Genomic DNA, 21,010 nt, shown 5'->3' on the forward strand with positions numbered 1-21,010 from the left:
AGTGGCCTCTGTAAATGTCCTTTTTGCTCAAGACCCCACCAACTCTTTCTGCCTCCAGTGAACACTAGCTTGGCTTCAAAGAGAAAACAGATGTTGGGGCTGCTGGCCTCCAATTCCTGGGGCTTCCCGCCAGGGATCCACTCAGCGTCAACCCCTCTCCTTCCTTCCATGCAGTGGGAGGGGGTCCTCCCTGTCTCTGGCCGATCGCTCCCCTCAACCCCCTCCAGCTCCACCGATGATCTCTTCTGCATTTAAGCTTTTTTTTTTAATTAAAAAACATTTTTTTAATTAAAAAAAATTTTTTTAAACATTTATTTATTTTTGAGAGAGAGAGACAGAGCATGAACAGGGAGAGAGGGAGACACAGAATCGGAAACAGGCTCCAGGCTCTGAGCCGTCAGCACAGAGCCCGACGCGGGGCTCGAACCCACAGGCCGCGAGATCGTGACCTGAGCCGAAGTCGGACACTCCACCGACTGAGCCACCCAGGCGCCCCAGTGTTGTTTTTTAATAAAACCTTTAATTTTAGAATCGTTTTAAATTTACAGAGAAGCTGCAAACATAGTACATCGAGTCCCCCCCCCCACCGCCGTTCCCCCACCGCCAATATCTTACATGACTATAGTCTGTTTGCTACGACTAATGAACAAGCATTGATACATTATTAATAACTTAGGTCCATCCTTTATTCACATTTCCTCAGCTTTTACCTAATATCCTCTTTCTGCTCCAGGATCCCCTCCAGGACACATGACATTCATCGTGATGTTCTCCTTAGGCTCCTCTTGGTTATGACAATCGCTCAGACTTCTGTGTCTGATGACCTTGACAGTTCTGAGGAGGACTGACTGATGAGGTGTTTTGCCGACCGTCCCTCCATCGGGGATTATCTGATGTTTGGCTCACGATCAGACTGGGCTTGTGAGTTTTTTGGGAGGAAGACCACAGAGGAGCAATGCCCTTCTCATTACATCATATCAAGGGTAACTGCTATCAGCATGACTCACCACGGTCGGTGTTGATCTTGGCCGCCCGGCCAAGGTAGTGTTTACCAGCCGTCACCACTGCGAAGTTCCTCTTTTCCCCCCTTCTGTGGTGTCCTTGTTCGCAAAGATCACTGTGCATAGCCCACACTTAAAGGGTGAGGGTTATGCTTCACCTTCTTGAGGGCTCAGTGTCCAAATCCATTATTTAGAACTCCTCTGTACGTGTTTGTCTCTCCAATGTAGGTAATTATTCAATCGCTTATTTGTACCAGTATGGACTCACTGAGCTTGGTTTTATACTTCGAGTTGTTATCAATACTACACTATTTACTTTGTTGTTCAAATTGTTCTAGAGCTAGCCACCAGGAGCCTCCAGCTGGCACCTGTCTCTTTGACCCGGCCCCACGGTTTTGCTTTTCAAGCACCTCCTTACTTTCTGAATCTACAAGACGCTTTAACTTGCTCTTACCTATTCCCCCCCCCCCCCCCATCCTAGCACCAGCCACCTCTCCAAGGAGCCTTGGTCCCTGCCGTCGAGGAGACTGGGATCAGAAATCCAGGTCCGGGAGCGCCTGCGTGGTTCAGTTGGTTAAGTGTCCAACTTCAGCTCAGGTCATGATCTCACGGTTTGTGGGTTCGAGCCCCGGGTGGGGCTCTGTGCTGTCTGCACGGAGCCCACTTCGGATCTCCTGTCCCCCTCTCTTTCTGCCCCTTCCCTCACTCGTGCGCATACTCTTTCTCTCTGTCTCTCAAAAATAAATAAACGTTGAAAAAATGAAAAAAGAAAAGAAAAGAAAGAAACCCTGATCCGGGAGCTACGCGTGCTCGTGGCCAATGGGTGCCATTCCCTCTAGCCCTCCTCCGGGACAAAACTGAAGATGTACCCAGAAACACAGTAACCTGTGCATGTATGCGTAACTACGATTTGCGTGTTCATCCATCTGTACTTACACGAGGCTGAACTTGAGTCCCTACTGATGTCTCCAATGCCAAACCCACACCGATCGCCTGGTTTGTTCCACGTTTTCCCCGGGCTTGTCTGTCACTGCCGGTCCATCAGGGAGAACCTGGCTCCCACCGTCCACCAGGCACTGTCTTGTTCCTTGAATCCCGGCACACGCGTGTGATGCTGGAGAACAGTTGGCCCGCACACCGTGAGCAGCGACTTCAGCGACCAGAGGGCAAGGGCTTTTCCCCTGTCTTTAGTCCTGTGTTCTCTGGTGTGTTAGGTGACTCCAGGCGGGCACCGCCCTCAGCGAGCTCGCGTCACAGGTTGTAACACGGTCAGGTTCTTTCCTCACTGTCTACCTTCCATTCTGGGATCCCCCAACCTCCCCATTGAGCTTTGAAAATTTTGCCTCCATTAAGGGTGTCCCCTCGTGCCAGTGATCTTGAAATACAGTGCCACACGGAACAGGTTTGCTGCCCCCGCCCCCCCAAGTCCCCTGTGCGTCACCTACTCAGCCTTCCTTCCAACCCTGGCAACCACTGATCTGTTTTCGATCTCCCTCCTCTGTGTTTTAACTGAACTTGACTTTCCCTGTGGCTTCCTGTCCTCTGGCATTTAGTGTCTTTGAAAAACCTTCTCCCCCAGCACCTTGGGTTCCTCCCACCGTGGCACCACATGTGTCCCCCCCCCCCCCCCGCCCTTTAAAAACATTTTTTTTAATGTTTGTTTATTTTTGAGAGAGGGAGAGACTGAGTGCGGGTGGGGGAGGGGCAGAGAGAGAGGGAGACACAGAATCCGAAGGAGGCTCCAGGCTCTGCGCAGAGCCAGAAGCGGGGCACGAACTCACGAACCACGAGGTCACGACCTGAGCCGAAGTTGGACGGTCAACCGACTGAGCCACCCAGCTGCCCCTTGTATCCCCCTTTTATAGCCAAACTCTGCATGTGGCCTCAGCCTGACTTCTCGCCGCTGAAACTGCTCCTGCCACGGTCACCAATAGCTTCCTTGTTGCTAAACCCAGAGGGCCCTCCGTCCGCCCCGTGGCCACCTCCCGGTGCAGGAAGCCAGCCCCCCCTTCTCGCGCTGCACTGTCTCTCCCTGTGACTCATTTCCTCTTGGGTAATACGCACCCACGTGCTGGGGCTCCCACGTGGACACCTCCGCCCAGACTTGTTTTCACTGAGCTCCTCCTACTCTCCTTGCAGGTGCCTGTGACACCACGGGACCCGCAACAGCCTCAGTCCCTTGTTGCCCGTCCCGATACTAGAAGTCACCACAAGGTGGGCGACAGGGAAAAATTGTGTTTAAATCCAGAATTAAAAAGTCACTTAAAAGTTAATCCGCGGGGGCCGGGGTGGGGGTGGGGGGTGGCGCCTGGGTGGCTCAGTCAGTTAAGCCTTTGACTCTTGGTTTCAGCTCAGCTCCTGATCTCCTGGTTCATGAGTTCGAGCCCCACGTTGGGCTCTGCACTGACAGGGAGGAGCCTGCTTGGGATTCTTTCTCTCTCTCTCTCTCTGCCCCTGCTGTGCACTCTCTCTCTCTCAAAATAAATGAATAAACTTAAAAAAAAAAAATACAAGTGAATCAGCTGGCCAGCAGCCTGCTGCATTCTTCTCCCTGCATCTGGCTGCACGGTCTTGACCTTGCCAACCTTTTCTGCCGTCATTTAACATACACAGACTTGGCTACGGACCATATAGACAAACTCCATGAAACCCAACCCGGCGACCTCCCCTCACCAGACCCTGGAATATGGCCTGCAGTCATTGTAATAAACCCTGAGAGACGGGGCGGGGTGGGGGGGGAAGGGCGTTGAGTTGGGGGGGGGGTCTCAATAGGAAGAAGCAATATTTTTTTAAAAAAAAACTTTTTTTAATGTTTATTTATTTTTGAGACAGAGAGAGACAGAGCATGAGCGGGGGAGGGTCAGAGAGAGGGAGACACGGAATCCGAAACGGGCTCCAGGCTGTCAGCACAGAGCCCGACGCGGGGCTTGAACTCACGAACCGCGAGATCACGACCTGAGCCGAAGTCGGATGCTTAACCAAATGAGCCCCCTAGGCGTCCCTGCCCATGGTTCTCTTAAGGACATTTGCACATTTTCTGCTTGTGGTCCCAAAAGAAATGCAATATTTTACAGACTTATTTACACGAATACTCACAGCAACATTATTCATTAGCCAAATAGCATAAAAACCCAAATGTCCATTATCCGATGAACAGATAAACAAAACGTGCTCTATCCACACGATGGAATATTACTCAGCATAAAAAGGAATCGAGTACCGATGCCCGCTACAATATGGATGAACCTTGAAGACATTACACCACGTGAAAGAAGCTGGACACAAAAGGCCACATATTATATGATTCCATTTGTATGAAATGCCCAGCCATGGGCAAATCCATGGAGATGGGAAGGAAGTAGATTAGTGATTGCCAGGAACTGAGGGGAGACAGGGATGCCTGGGTGGCTCAGTCGGTTGAGAGTCCGACTTCAGCTCAAGTCATGATCTCATGGTTCATGAGTTCAAACCCCGCGTCGGGCTCTGTACTGACAGCTCGGACCTTGGAGCCTGCTTGGGATTCTGTGTCTCCCTCTATCTGCCCTTCCCCCACTCATGCTCTGTCTCTCTTTCTCTAAGATAAATAAACCTTAAAAAAAAAAAAAAGAAACTGAGGGGAGACAGAATTAGGGAGCAATGCCTAAGGCTTCTCTGTGGGGTAGAGATGTTCTAGAATTGATTGTGGCTCTGGTTGCACCTATCTGTGAATATACCAAAAGCAAACGCTACGCTTTAAGTGGGTGAAACGGACGGTATGTGAATTACAGCTCCATAGAGCTGTCGCTCAAAACCAAAACAAAATAAAACGCTCACTGCTTTAAGACAGTCTTCATTTAGAGGAGTAACACTTCTACTCACAACCGGGAGGTTGTCACTGGGTAACTTCTCAGGCTGACTCAGTGACAGTCGTTTTCCTGACAACCCCCCCCTTGGGTGGAGCCGCTTTCGATCAATCTATGACCAGCGGGTGGAGGCCTATTCAAGGGTGTGTAAAACCGCCTGGCCCGGGGCGGGGGTCGGGGAGGAGGGACTGGTGGTATAAACCTGTGAGGTCCTGGAAACTGAGTGGGAATAAAAAGGGAACAGGTTGTGCACAAACCAGAAACAGTCACCCGGTTCAGCTTCCGATTGTCACGTCTCTCCCCTCTAAGGCACGAATTTGGGATTGCAGCCTGGGACAGTTTTGCAAGCTACAGAATTTTCACCCCCTCGGCAGAACCCTTGACCTGCCTTGGAGGGAGGCCACTTTCCTTTCTTCTTTTAAAAAAAAAAAAAATTTTTTTTTTTACATTTATTTATTTTTGAGAGACAGAGAGAGACAAGAGTGTGAGTGGGGGAGGAGCAGAGAGAGAAGAGACACAGAATAGGAAGCAGGTTCCAGGCTCTGAGCTGTCAGCACAGAGTCCGATGCGGGGCTCGAACCCAGGAACCGTGAGATCATGACCTGAGCTGAAGTCAGCTGCTTAACCGACTGAGCCACCCAGGTGCCCCTCTTTTCTTTTAACTGAAAAAAAAAATTTTTTTTTAATTTTAGGGAGAGAGAGAGGGAGCACAAGCAAGGGAGAGGGACAGAGCGAGAGAGAGAGAGAGAGAGAGAGAGAGAGGGAATTTTAAGTAGGCTCCAAGTGTGGAGCCAGACACAGGGCTCGATCCCACAACCCTGGGATCATGACCTGAGCCGAAATCAAGAGTCAGAAGCTCAGTGGACTGAGCCACCCGGTCGCCCCGGGAGGCCACTTTCTGCCGCCAGATCAAACACAGACATGGTCACAGCAGCTGAATTTAGGAAATAGCCACAAAGCAGCCAAAGGATTGGACTGCAGAGGCTAATCTGAGAGGGAATGTCTCTCACACACAGCGTCAGACGCATCCATTCTCATTGAGAGTGACCCATCACAGGGGGGTTGAGGAGAGAGGTCTGGGGGTGGGGGGGAGCTCTCCCTGCAGACCTTTCCGCTTCGTTTGTGACCTCTCAGCACGTTCGCGGTGAATCCGGGCACCGTGTGGATTCCTGGTGCCCCGTTCTCCACGTTCACACCCATCGGACACTGAAGAGGCTGGTTTTAGCGTCTCTTTCCCCATTAACTCACCTGGGCATTAGGCCTTGCGCTGGGTTGAATGGTGACCCCCAAAACGTGTGCATTCAGAACCTGTGAATGTGACCTTATCTGGGAAAAGGATCTTTCCAGATGCCACTAAGGATCTCTAGATGAGACCGCCCTGGATTATCTGGGTGGCCTTAAGTCCAATGACTGGTGTCTTTATTCAAGAAAACAAGACACACACAGAGGAGAAGGCCATGAGTAGGGGAGGCAGAGGTTGGGGACCGTACTGTCACAGGCAAGGATGGCTGGGAGCCACTGAAAGCCGGAGGAAGTAAGGAAGGATCTTCCCCCCGGAGCCTCTGGAGGGAGCGAGGTCCTGTGGACGCTTGATTTCTGACTTCCAGGCTCTGTGGCTGTGAGAGAGTCCATTTCTGTTGTTTGAAGCAGCTCAGTTAGTGGTGATTTGTCACAGAAGTACGGGAAATCAATACGGCCCTTCCGAGCCTCTGTACCTCATTTATAACAAATTTATCTTAACATAAAGCTGCATTCACCACATGCCAGGAACGATGTGGGTTAAGCATTAACCTACTTACGCCATCTAATCCTCGGGATAACCTGCACGGTGGATATGTTTCTCTACTCCCGCTTGGCCGTCGTGGGAGGCAGGTGCACACAGGTTGAGTGGCCTGGCCGTGGCTGGATCAGGACTCGAGGTACCATCAGCTCCCCCAGGCCTCCTGCCTTTGACTGCGTAATCCTCAAGCCCTGGGAAGCAAACACAGACACCCTCTGTCTTTGCCTGTCCCTGAGATCTGAGATGCTTTGTACCCGCTAGTGCTGCAGGGACCCGAGGGGCCAGGGTGGTTCGAGGGCTCAATCCAGGCCTTCAGTGCCCAGCCTGGAGATGATCCCGGGGGGTCTCCTGCCGCCTTGCCCAGCAGCTCTTCCCGCCCCTGCCACCCCCCTGACGTGCCCTAATCAGAGGAGAAATGCTGAGTCAGGTGGGAAACGAGAGGAAGTGACCCTGGGCCCCACCCTCGCCTCGTACACGTGGGAGTCTGGCCCGGAAGGCGAGACGCTTGTTGGCCCCTTGCTGTGTTTCGCTGTGCGTGGGCAAGAGTGATGGCAAGATGTTGCAGGCTTGGCGGGCACAGACGGGGCCCGGTCACAGGGACAGGGGCCATGCACAGTGCACAGGGAGGGGGCGGGCTCATGCCACCCCTGCCTTGGGAACGGAGACTCCTTGTCCCTGCACAGAGACCCCGCTTCTAAAGGTGGATGGCTCTTAGAAGGCGTCCAGATGTATCCCTCATTGCTCATCCTTGCATCCGGGAAGAAAGCAGCATCGGCTGTTAACAAAACACTTAATAATAAAGTAAACAAGTGCGGGTCCCGGGTCCCAGGGCTCTGACGGACACCCATTCAAGGCAAGTAACTTTAGCCGCGTGACCTTTCCCACGCCGGCCAGGAGCACAAGTGCATCCACGAAAGTCATCGGAGCCTTCCCCCCCCTCCTCCCCTCGCGCTCGCAGCAGCCCATGGACGCCAAAGGGGAAAGCTGGGCCTTCGGGACAGACTGTGAGCACCAGCTTCTGCGGGGCCAGGCCCAGAGCCGGTATTTATAAACCCTGGCTGCCGCCCACGCTCCTGGATCAGACGGGTTTGTTTGAGTCTCCGGGGCCAAGTTTTTTCTCTTCTTGTTTCCTTTTCCAACGAGAATCTGAACCTGAACAGAGTCAGGTGAACCCAGAATCGAATCGCTAGATCGATACTTGCTCGCCACTCACCGCCAAGGCCTCCGGGGTTCAAAAGCATCTTTGCCTTCCATACCCTCCCCCGGGCACAAATCCCTTTATGGCGGGCAGGAAGCAGAGGGGCTGTGGGCGAAGGGCCATGGGCTCCCAACGGGCATCTGCTTAGGACCGGTCCTGGGTGGCGTCCTTCTCAGGGAGGGACATAGTAGAGCTTCGTTGTTGTTTACGAAGTAGACGGAGGTTCCCAGAGAAAGGCCCTCCGAGCAGGTGCGCGGTGGGGCTCGAGGATGGGCCAGGACTTCCAAGGGCTCTGGGCGCTTTTGCTTCCGCGGGTCTTTTGTTCTCCATAAAGAAATCATTAAAGGTTATATTTTATAACCGCATCAGTACAAAGACAGACATAATTCAGGCTGGATTTGCTATCACGTATTTATTAGTAACGTATTCACTTTTTCTGATTTCATAAAGTTACTGAAACCTCTTTGTGAGCTCCCAAAAGTAGCAGGGCCTTGTGTCTCCTGCGCTCTGCCCGGAGCTGCGGGGGCCCCTCGCCCACCGCTGTTTTATTCTTTAATGGAGGTTTCCTGTGCTCGGCCGTCTACACGCAAACTCATATTTCTTCGCCACGACAGGCCCCTGGGGTGGGTACCCTTGCTACCCCACCATCCACGGATGTGGAAGCTGAGAGGTTAGCTGACTTGTCCGAGGTCACACACAGCTAGGGCTGACCCCGTGGCTTGCACGCTCCACGAACCCCGCTCGTCTTTAACCTCTATGCTGGATGCCTCTCTACCCACATTTGACTTTGAAAAGTTCACGGGCCCGCAGCTCATTGTAAAAGCCTCACGCAGGTGCCTAGAGGCCTCCGTTAATCAGTAGCCACCTGCACCTGGCCCAGCGGCCACCGCCAGGGCGGAAGGCACAGCTCGAGGAGAACCATGGCGCCGTGTCTTCCTGCCCACCCCCTTCTCTCGTCTTTGCTGGACCCAGTGTCCTCAGTGTGGACCAAGGTGGCTTGTTCCCTCCAGCCTCTGCTACCTCAGGGCCAGGGCCATTGCCCTGAGAGAATCGGCAAATGGCAGCCCTTCCTCAAGCCCCTCAACTGTTAGGAAATCAGTGCAATAAACATACAGCACGGCCAGCCCAGCATGGTGCGAACAACACCCTCTTTTAACGTGTGCTGTGCACATCCTGCCCATCCATACAGGGTGACGCTGCTCAGGCCTCCAAAGTGCCTCAGCGCCATTGCCTGCTTCCAGGAGTCCCGGATGTCAGTGATGATAGGCCAGTCCTGGGAGGAGGCTGGCGACTGAAGCGTTTGCTGCAGGAAGAAGGGGGAGACTGGGAAAGTGACATGGTGGCCACATAGGGACACTGGCCAGCACTCTACTATCCCAGGGAGTTGTACTTGGCATCAGGACCGTCCAGGATAGTGTGCACTGGAGGTGGGGCTTGAAGCCTGTGCCAAGTGCTATAAAAACAAAGATGAAGAGGAAATTAATTCTGCTTGGGCAGAAGGGACAACCAAGAAAGTTTTGGTGGAAGAGGGAACATTTGAGCTGGGCTTTGCAGGATGAATAAAAGTTTGCAGTGTTAAGAATCCAGGATGAACATTTTATTTTATTTATTTTTGAGAGAGAGACTGAGAGAGAGTACAAGGTGGGGGGGCGGGCACCGAGAGAGAGGGAGACACAGAATCAGAAGGAGGTTCCAGGCTCTGAGCTGACAGAACAGAGCTGGACGCGGGGCTTGAACTCACAAACCGCGAGATCATGACCTGAACCAAAGTCGGATGCTTAACTGACTGAGCCACCCAGGCACCTCCAGAAAGAACCTTGTAAAAGGAGTGTAGAGGAGAAGGAATGGAGAAGCTGGGGACTGCAGAGCCACCCCTGTTGTGGCAGTGACCCCCCTGTGTTACTGGTTTGTTTACTCAAATCTCCCTCCCGCTGCACTGTCAGCCCCCGAGGGCAGGGACTGGGTCTGTTGGCCTTGTATCTCAGAACCGGACTTAGGGTCTGGCACAAAGGGGCTCTCAGTACATATTTGCAGGGTGAATGAGCCACCTGTTAATTTGTTGTAGCCAGATTTTAAGGGGCTGGGGGTTGCAGGGAGGACATAAGAGGAAGCAAGGCTAAAAAGGCAGCTCGAGACATCGTGTGGGTCTGGGGGCTCTACCATTGAGCCTGGGTCTCACCATGTAGGGGATGTAGAGTCAACAGAAGGGTGATCCAGACTTGCCCTTCCTCTGTCGCATGGGTTTGGGTGGCCCCCAGTTCAAGTGGGCAGACCCCGAGCGTCAAGTCCGGAGATGCAGAGGAGAGAGGAGGAAAGTGGCAGGACTGTGGGCTTCTGGCCACATTTACCTGCTCTGAAATGGCGGAAAGAGTCCCATCGAGGGGAGAAGGGAGTTCTCCAAATTAGAGGCCTGAGTCAGGAAAAGCATCACTTTCTCCTGGGTCAATTTCATTGGAGCAGGTGGGTGTGGCCTAAGGTGTAGGGGACCCATAACCTGTCACAGGGCTTGTGCGTGAATTATTCACTCAGCACCACAATCAAGTAGGATTTATCTCGGGTGTACAAGGCTGATTCGACATTAAAAAATCAGTTGAGGTAGCCTGTGACGTTGATAGGCCAAAGAAGAAAAATCGTATGGTCATATCACCAGATGCAGAAAAAGCATTTGACAAAATCCAACACTCATTTGTGATTAAAAACTCTCAGCAAACTGGGAATAGAGGGGGACCTTTTTCAACTTGATAAAAAATGTCCACAGAAAACCTACAGCAGGTATCATATTTAATAGTGAGAAATTTGAAGCTTTCCTGCTAAGATCAGGAAGAGGGCAAAGATGTCCCCTACACTATTTCTTTTCAACCTGGTACTGGAAGTCCTGGGTAATGCAATAAGACAAGAAAAGGAAATCAGGGGTATATAGGTGACATGATTGTGTAGAAAATCTGAAAGGGTAGACAAAAAACCCTTCCCGGAACAAAGAATCAATTTTAGCAAGGTTGAAGGATACAAAGTTGATATACATCAGTCAATTGCTTTCTGGTATACCCACCACAAACAAGTGGAATTTGAAATTAAACACCTATTACTATTTACATTAGCACCACCGCAAAAAGAAATACTTAGCTATCGATCAAACCCAGATCTATAGGAGAAAAACTACAAAACTCTGATGAAAGGAATCAAACAGGAACTCAATAAAAGGAGAGAGTTCCATGGCTATGGACTCAACAGCGTCACGATGTCAAGTCTTGTCAAACCTGATCCATCTATAGATTCGATGCGATCCCAACCAAAATCCCAGCAAGCGAGTTTGTGGATATGGATAAACTGATTCTAAAGTTTACACGGAGAGAAGCAAACGATCCAGAATAGTCAACTCATCCGTGACAAAGGAGCAAAGGCAACACAATGAAGAAAAGATTGTCTCTTATACTCTTCCAAAAACGAACTCAGAATGGATGATAGACCTACATGGAAAATGCAAAGCTGTAAAACTATAAAACAGGAGAACATCTAGAGGACCTTGGGCACGGTGACGAGGTTTTAGATATGATACTGATGACGCTATCCGTAAAAGAAAGAGTTGATAAGCTGGACTTCATTAAAATTAAAAACTCTGTGAAAAATAATGTCCAGAGAATGAGAAGACAAGCCGCAAACTGGGAGAAAACATTTGCAAAAGACATTTCTGATAAAGGATTATTATCCAAAATTCACAAAGAACTTGTACAACTCGACAATAAGAAAATTAACAACTCCTGGGGCACCTGGGAGGCTCAGTCGGTTGAGTGTCTGACTTCAGCTCAGGTCATGATCTCACGGTTCACGGGTTCGAGCCCTGGGCTGACAGCTCAGAGCCCGGGGCCCGCTTCGGATTCTGTGTCCCCCTCTCTCCCTGCCCCTCCCCTGCTCACACTCTGTCTCTGTCTCTCGCTCTCAAAAATAAATAAATAAACGAAACAAAAAACCCCCCACAAAACCCTGCACAGAGATGTTCATGACAGCTCTATTCATAAGTGCCAAAACTTGGAAGCCACTGGGATGGCTTTTCCGTCCATCAGTAGATGAACGGAAAAACGAACCGTGGAACATTCAGACAATGAGGGTTCACAAGAAATGAGCTATCACACCATGAAAAGACACGAAAGAACCTTAAAGGCATCACTAAGTGAAAGAAGCCAGTCTGAAAAGGCTCACGCAGTCTGATTCCAACTATGTGACATTCTGGAAAAAGCAGAACTATGGAGACAGTGAAAGGATCAGTGGCTGCCCCCTGGGGGTTTGGGGGAGGGAGGGACGAATAGAAGGAGCACAGGGGAATTTTAGGCAGTGAAACTACTCTGTAAGATGTCACAGGGGTAGCATGTCGTTATATATTGGTCGAGACCCTCAGAATGTAGGACACCAGCAGTGGGCCCCAAAGCGACAGACGGACTTCGGGTGATGGTGTCTGAATGCGGGTTCACTGACTGCAACCAAGGCACCGCTCCGGGGGGGGGGGGGGGGCTGCGGATCGCAGGGGAGGCTGTGCATGTGTGGGGGCAGGAGAACGTGGGATCTGTCTGTGCCTTCTGCTCAGTTTTGCCGTGAACCTCAAACTGCTCTAAAAACGAAAGCGCATTAAAATAAATTATTCACTCAGCCAAAAACCTCTCAGCGAGTCCCCCTTACCTCCCCCATCAGCACCCCCCCCCGCCCCCCCAGCTGGGAGTGGAAGGGAGGATGGGGCTTGAGGGGGACGGTGGGGGGGGGGGGGGTCGCTGATGGTGACTGTAAACCTGGGAAACTGGGCAAGTCGGCGTCTGTCTGTAAAATGGGTGCAGTTTTTAGGTCTCTCATCCGCGCGGGTGAAGGTCACCGCGGTGACACTGGACCCAGCGCCCTTGGAGGATTTGCCGCCGTTCCCCCGGGCGCCACTTCGCCCCCTGGTGGCCACGTCGGGGAGCGGCCGCTCCCGGCTGCTTGGGGCAGGATCACATTCGCCCTTGCAGCTTCCTCCGCTGAGGCTTTGCCAGAGGTGGGCACTACGATATACCGATCAAGCGTCCCCAAAGATGGCCACGTTGAGTCTCTTCCCGATTCTTCTCTCTCAAGTCTTGGGCCATCATCCTCAGGACAGGGTTGGGGGATGCTTGGGGGTCCGTATGCGGGATGGTGTTCCAGACTCCTTCATCCACGCATAACCAACCTCACCTTGGATGGAGAACTTCCTCTCTCCTACGCCTGCCCTTCCCTGTCCCCCGCCTCCCCCATGCCCCTCAGGCTGTGCCAGGACTCAGCCCCAGAGGTGGAGGGAGTCAACCCTTCTCCCCCTGGAAAGCCTGCACCAGCCCAGGCGGGCCAACCCCACCAAGCCAGTTGCTAGGGCTGGATACACAAAGATGTCCTCTCTTGGGACCCTCCATCAAGGGGTAGGAAAGTCCAGGGAAGGGCGCTGCCATTTGGTTTTTGAGTAAGGCCAAGTGCCAAGACTTGGGGTGGGTGATGGGCAAGGAGCGAGAGTAGCAGGGCTTTACCCACACCCCCATCTCCAGCAGCCCCAAATAAGGATGAAAAAAACTGGCAAAGTATGTGTTTCAAATTCCCGAGTTGACGGTACTGTTTAATTCATGAAAGGAAGAAGTTAAGAGAAAGCGATAATCTACTGGTGAAATAATTGATTGGCCATGAGGGGAAAATTCTAGATTCCATTAAAAAAAAAACAACCCTATTAGGTAGCCAATTTGTGAGGATAAAGTATTTACGAATAACATCTTTCTGGATTATTTCCTAGTGCTGCCTTCAGATGACTGATGACACATTTCACGTAGCTCGAGCCCGTTGAAATAGCCACCCTGGAGCCCTCCGTGCAAGGACCCCCTCCCCTGCCCCCATCCCCACCCCAACCCGGGTCTTTGATCTTAGTAAAGGTCCTGAGTGCCACTGGATTCTGGAGTAAACTGGAGAACTGACCGTAAACAAATGGAACCAACCCCCCCAGCTGGGAGAGCAGGGTGGGACCGCAGGGCAGGGAAAACTGGAAGGTACTGTGTGCCCGTGTTTGGGTTCGAGTCTAGACCCGAGCAGGTTGTGAAATCAGGGCATTTGAGCCATGTTTGTCTGAATCTCGAAGGGCACAGTTGGCCCACAGTGACACCTAGGTCAGTGACAACATTTAATGTCATCGGTGTTGTCTTAGACGTCATGATGCTACCAGCACGCGGGCCATGTGATGGCGCCATCAGGGATCAAGAAAGGAGGGTCGTTCTGGAAGGACAGCAGGGCATCCGAGCTCAGGGAACAGGGGCAGCTGAGAGAGAGGGGTCGAGGTCTCCCAGTGTAGACTGTGGCCACACGAGGGGAGTTGAGCGAGGGCCTCACCTGCTCAAACCCAGACTCAGCCTCTTCTGATTCTTCGAACTTCACACCCCTGTGTCTTCATGGACAGAATTATTCTTCACGGGCTCAGAGATCTCAGGACTTTGACAAATTTTGGGTTCAGGTCATTTGAGAGAGGTCCGTTGGGCCGTGCTTTTCAGTTTTTTTCTCTGGCAGTGTCTCAGGTGCATTTTCTGTTTTCACAGATTTGTTTTTCTATGATAAAAGACCTAGAACCATAGAGTCACGGGAGCTGGGGGACCTGAGAGAGAAAGGGCCAGTAAAACCTCGGGAGCTGCAACCGTAAAACTCAGCTGGAATGTGGCTCAGTTCCCTCTGTTCATTAACGTGGCTGCGATCCCAGGCCACTTGCAAATTTAAATCATGTGTTAAGGGGCGCCTGGGGGGCTCAGTAGGTTGAGTGACCGACTTCAGCTCAGGTCACGATCTCGCAGTTCATGAGTTCGAGCCCTGCATGGGGCTCTGTGCTGTCAGCTCGGAGCCTAGAGCCTGCTTCAGATCCTTCGTCCCCTTCTCTCTCTACCCCTCCCCTGCTCATGTGTGCTCGTGTTCTCTCTCTCTCTCTTTCTCCCTGTCTCTCTCTCACAAATAAATAAACATTAAAAAAGATTATGTATTCAAATAGAAAGACACTAAAAGAACAGATCTTCAGTGTTCTCAACACACACACACACGCACACACAGAGGCAACTCTGTAAAGTGATGGGTATGTTAATCAGCCTGATTTTGGTCATCATTCCACAATGTATGCACACATCAAATCTTCTTCACCTTAAATATAGACATTTTTTTTAATTTGCCGATTATATCGCAATAAAGCTGGAAAACATAGGAAAGCAAGTTTCTTCAACAAGTTGCAGGATGAACAGAGAGGCTGTAGATAAAGAGAAATTTGAACGGCACATCAACTAATCTCAGTGGATCCGGAAGCAGATTGTTTGAAAAAAAGAAAAAGAAAAAGAAAGAAAGAAACATGTTTGGCATTGACGCAACTGTTGATAACATGACACTGTAAGTGTGATAATGTTGAAGAAAATTATTTTACGTGTGATAATAGTATTGTGGTGATGTCAGAAAGAGTCCTTATCTCTTACGCAAATATTTACGCATAAATATTTACAGATACGTAATGTGCTCTCTGGGATTTGCTTTAAAATAATACAGATGGGGGCGCCTGGGTGGCGCAGTCGGTTAAGCGTCCGACTTCAGCCAGGTCACGATCTCACGGTCCGTGAGTTCGAGCCCCGCGTCGGGCTCTGGGCTGATGGCTCGGAGCCTGGAGCCTGTTTCCGATTCTGTGTCTCCCTCTCTCTCTGCCCCTCCCCCGTTCATGCTCTGTCTCTCTCTGTCCCAAAAATAAAATAAACGTTGAAAAAAAAATTAAAAAAAAAAATAAAATAATACAGATGGAGGGAACTGTACTGACCTCCATCCATTCCCTTCATCTGTATTATTTGGGGTCAAGATGAAATGAGAATGAGATTGGCCACCAGTTGGTCAATCATCCAAGGGGGGGTTCATGGTGGCGGTCGGTTTATTAGACCATTTCTATATTTAAAAAAGTATTTTTGAGATTCTCCATATAAATGTCTCATAATAATAAAAGTGGGTTTACAAATTAAAAAGGGGGCTTCTTTTGGTGCAAGGGGGCCCAGTCCCCCGAGGTATCCTTGCGGGCTGGGAGGGAGCCCTGGCTGGTCCCTCCAGATGCCCCTTTCTGTGGCTCAGTCCCCAGTGACCGCCAGGGGGCGGCCAAGACCATGTTAACCCACCCAGGCGCCGCCCCGTCCTTCCCGCCCTCCTTTCTGTCTTCCTTTCCCCCACCCTCTCTGAGATCTGCGGAGGTTTCCGACTCCTCCAGGGGGGGAAAGTTGAGGCACAAACCTAAGAGATGTGCATGAGGTCAAGGCCAAGGCCAAGACTGCAGGCACGCGCTGCAAACCTGGACTTGAAAACCGGGCTTTCCTACTGTTTTCTTAGCCCGGGGTCCCTCCGGAGAACTTTATTTCTTCGGCTTCTGCCCCAGAGTTTTTCCAGTCTCCCTTGTGTGTGGGTTTTATTTTATTGTGTTTTTTTTTGAACGATTATTTTGGGGCTATAATTCACAGGTCATACAAATCACCCATTTAAAGTGTGCGCTTCGATTGTTTTTAGTGTATGCAAATACATGAAACTATCACCTCCGTCAACGTGAGAAGTTTTTATCACCTAAAAAGGAAGCCGTGTCGCCTTTAGATCCCCCTGTCTATCCCCCTATGCCCTGCCGCCAGTCCTGCGTAACCACTGATCTACTTTGTGTCTCTAGATTTCTCTATTCTGGACATTCCCTTGTGGTTTTGATGAGCAAGCAGGCTTTTTTTTTTTTTTTTTTTTTTTTTTCTCCCACCCTGGAAATGAGAGCATTATGGGGGCTCCTGGGGCCTCCTGCCCCTTCTCTCAGTGAACTTGATCCAGATCATGGAGCTTGCAGGCGGCCATGATAATCCGTAGCCTGCTCAATGAGACTGGCTTCTCCCAAGTTCGAGTCTAAAGAGTTAGGGTTTGTTGAAGTGGATCCCCCCCAACCCCCACGCACGCGTGCACGCAAAAGGGATTAGATCAGGGCAGTGAGCAGGTACAGTTCAGAAAGTCCCGACCACCCTCACACCCGGCTGGGGGATTGTAAAATGGTGCGGCCACTGTGGGAAACAGCCTGCCGGTTCCTCAAGAAGTTAAACATAGAGTCTCCATATGACCCAGCGATTGTACTTCTAGGTATACACGCAAGAAAACTGAAACCAAATGTCAGTGCTAAAGCTTGCACACAAATATTCGTAGAAGCGTTATTCGTGATAGGCAAAGAGTGGAAAAAACCCAATGTCCATCAACAAAGGAATAGATAAAATGTGGCACAACCATACAATGGACTATTTATTATTCAGTCATAAAAAGGAATGAGGTCCCGATACATGAATGAACCTTGAAAACACTACGTAATGTGAGAAAGCTAGGCACAAAAGGCCCCGTGTTGTACGATTCCACTGATATGAAATGTGCTGGTCATGCGAGTCCATGGGGACAGAGAATAGATCAGCGGCGGCAGGGGTCAGGAAAGGCCGAAGGGCCTGGTTCTTGGACCCCTTCCCCTCTGGTCACCCCCACGTGCCACCCAGCCATCAGTCCAGCCTGAACCGTCCACTGACTCCAGACCCCCACGTCCACCGGTCCCGCAGCCTTGCTGGGATGCCCAGTCGGGAGCTCAACCTTAATTTCTGCAAAACCACTGTCGCCTTCCTGTCTGAGCCTGCTCCTCCCGTAGCACTTCCTGACCGCTGTCAACAGCAATGCTGTCCTTCCAGTTGGAGGCAGCTGTGGGTGGAATATAATTCCCTTGTTACCAGAAGGACCGGCCCCCTTGGGTCCTGTGACGATCAGACGCGAGCATCGAGAAATTGCGGCTTCCGGGGAAAAGGTGAAGGTCTTGGGTTCAAATCCCAGCCCTACTTCCTGACTGTACGGCTGTGTTTGGTTACCTACACCAGCCCAAACCTTCTCTTCCCTGTGATGGTGGTCGTGAATCTTCTAGGATGGTTGTTTCAGAAGAAATAACATGGCAGAGCCCTCTGGTGGGACCTGGCGTGTGGAGGATGCTCCGTTGACTCTCGCGGGGGTCCTGGGCTGCCGGAATGACCAGTGGGGTGGTGGGGACGGGCCCAGGGCTCCAGGGGACCCCCTGAGACCCACACTTTGCTCTTCAGGTTGCCGGCGCTTGAGGCAGAAACAGAGAGATCGTGACACGAGGCAGCTTCCTCGTGGAGCTTGAGGAAAGCATCCCGGGGGCCACAGACACATTCCCTGGGCTTGACTTTTTACAAGATCAAAGTCATAGGAAGTGGTCTGCGGGGAGCGGCCACCACCTGCCCGCCGTCCGCGAGCTCCCCCTCCCTGCCTCTCTCCCGGGTTTGTCTGGAAACGCCGAGGTGGGTTTGCAGCCTGGCTCCTGGGGTTGCGGGTGGGCTCGGAGGAGAGCTTTGGACAGCCGGGCAGTGGGTGGGGTAGGCCGAGGGAGCCGAGGGCAGATGAGGCTGCCCGATGGCGGGAGGGGGTGCTCCCTGCATACTGGGTACCAACCAGTGGGCTTCCGGCCTTTGGTCCGAGCGGAGCAGACACTTGCTGGTTCTTTTTGGGCCGGTGTCCTTGACTTCTCTGGTCCCGGCCCGTGGGGTCACGAAGTCTCATCGTTTCCATGCCTGTTGCTGCCTCAGTCTACCCGGTGCCACTCGTTGGAGCAGAAACATTTCTGGATCACCTTCTCTGGTCCCCTTATTTGCTCGTGAGGAAAGTGAGGCCCTTCCGGGGCAGCCAGCGCCCTGGGACGGAGCGTGTGGGACACCAGGCCCTGGTGGGATGACCCCGTCCGTGCCTGTGACGCGTGCCGGGGCAGCGCTGCGGGGGGCCGGGATGTGCCAGGAGCCGCTGGGTACGGTGCAGACTTTAACGGGGCCTGAGACGCCACCTTTCCCACGGGCCTCGAGGTGATCCAACGTGGCAGGTCGGTGAGTGGCGAGGGGTTGGGCCCTGCGCCTTCCATTCCTGGGAAGACAGGACTGACGCAGTGTCAAAGCCAAACGGCGCCAGGCCTCCTCTGCCCCCCTCCTGGTGGCTACCTGCGCAGCCCGGCACGCGAGACTGGAAGGACCGAAACAGAGGCAACTCCTTTTATCTCCTGGATGGGGGCCCCCCCGGGATGGTGGGTCTTCGGCCAGCTCTTCTGGACCCTTTCTGTGCATCCAAATCCCAGGTGGGGTGGGAGGCAGAGATTTGCAAAAACCCAAGGATGCTCGGGCGGGCTTCACTCCCTACAGATTCTGTTTCAATTGGTCCGGGGTGGGGTCCAGGCCCCCTTGTTTTCCGAAGCTCCCCGGGGACTCGGCACAGCCAGGGCGAGAACCACGGCTCTTGGCGGTAGGGTTGATACTTAACCATTCATGCAATTGCTCGCTTGTTCCTCCCTCCCTTCATTTATACAGGTAGTGAGCATTTTCCAAGATCCAAGTCCTGGGATCTGTCCTGTTGGGAGTGACCACCCCTTCCCCAGTGTTTACTGAGTCCCCCCTTACTCCGGGCCAAGCACTGGCCTAGGCCCTGCGGACACACGGGCCCCTGAGCGGGAGGTAAGAGGACCCTTGAGAAAGAAAAAGCCGGGACCTACGCGCCAGGGTGGTTCTCTGGAAAGGTGACCTCTGAACTGAGACAGAGAAAGCAAGGGAGGGGGTGTGCACAGCCGGGAGGAGCACTCTCTAGCCGGGGAACAGTTTGCAAAGGGCCTGGGGTACAGTGTGTGTTTGATGTGTTTGAGAAGCAAGGAGGGGGGCAAAAATCCAGGAATACGCTCAGCAAAGCAAAATGCAGCACGGTGCGTTCTAAGCTTGCTGTAGCTGTGTATTTACTCGTCTATTTTATTTTATTTATTTTATTATTTTTTAAAAATGTTTATTTAGTTTTTGAGAGAGAGAGAGAGAGAGAGAGAGACAGAGCATAAGTTGGGGAGGGACAGAGAGAGAGGGAGACACAGAATCCGAAGCAGGCTCCAGGCTCTGAGCTGTCAGCACGGAACTCGATGTGGGGCTCGAATTCACAAACTGTGAGATCATGACTTGAGCCGGAGTCGGACCCTTAACTGACTGAGCAGCCGAGGTGCCCCTTATTTTATTAAAAAAAATTTTTTTAATGTTTATTTATTTATTTTGAAAGAGAGCAGGGGAGGCGCAATGAGAGAGGGAGAGAGAGAATCCTAAGCAGGCTCCGTGCTGTGAGCACAGAGCCCGACGTGGGGCTCAATCTCATGTGACATCCTGACCTGAGCGGAAACCGAGAGTCGGATGCTGGACTGACTAGGCCACCCGGGCCCCCTGCCTATTTTAAAATGAGCTCTAGAAGTCTGCCTCGGGGAGGAGTGAGTGGCTGAGGACAGGGGTTGGAGAGAGGCTTACCGTATTTCCCTTGTGTACATCTTAAATCCTGGGCCGATGCCTGCATTGCGTACTCAAAACTAAATCAAATTTAAAAGAAAGAAAGGAACAAGGAGGGGACTAGTGTGGCTGGGGCTAAGGGAGGAGCGGATACCAGGGAGGGAGGGGTGTGATCAAGAAGGCCATCTTAAGGAATGGAGTTTTATCACTGCTGTGTGACCCCGGGAAAGCTTCCTAACCTCTCTGTGCCTTTGTTTCTCGGGTCCCACCTGAGGACTGTGGTGAGGGGTAATGAGCAGCAATAGTGCCTGGCACACACTCGGAGCAGCCCCATGAGATGGGAACCACCAGAGGGTTGGAGCTTCTGTGGCAACAGGGCCCCCTGGCCACCGTGTGAAGAGAGGTGGGGGACAAGCAGGGCCCCGGAGGTAGGGGGCCATTAGAGGCCTCTGCACTTATCCAGGCGGCAGGCTGGCGGCTGGGACCAGTGGGGGCATGAAGGTGCTGTCTGTATTTGAGATAGAGCCGGCTGGGGTTTCTGATGGTCCGACCGGGGCTGTGAGGGGAAGAGAGGACTCGGGGGCAGGGGGTGGTTTCGGCCTCAGCACCCGGAGAATTGGTGCTGCCATTGACCGAGATGGGGAAGCGTAAGAGGGACAGGTGTGCGGTGTGGAATACTCAGGATGGCCACCCCACAGCCACGCAGACATGAGTGGGGAGCAGGATGTCTGGGTCTGGGGTCCATGGGAAAAGTCGGGAGTGATACACGTTTGGGACTTGTCACCGTGTAGGTGGCCCTATTGTAGGGTGAGGTCACATAAGATGAGAGGGCGAGTGGAGAAAAGGAGACTTTCTGAGCC

This window comes from Panthera pardus, unplaced genomic scaffold (genome assembly GCF_024362965.1).
Source record: "Panthera pardus isolate Hobbes unplaced genomic scaffold, ASM2436296v1 HiC_scaffold_11, whole genome shotgun sequence".
Lineage (NCBI taxonomy): Eukaryota > Metazoa > Chordata > Mammalia > Carnivora > Felidae > Panthera > Panthera pardus.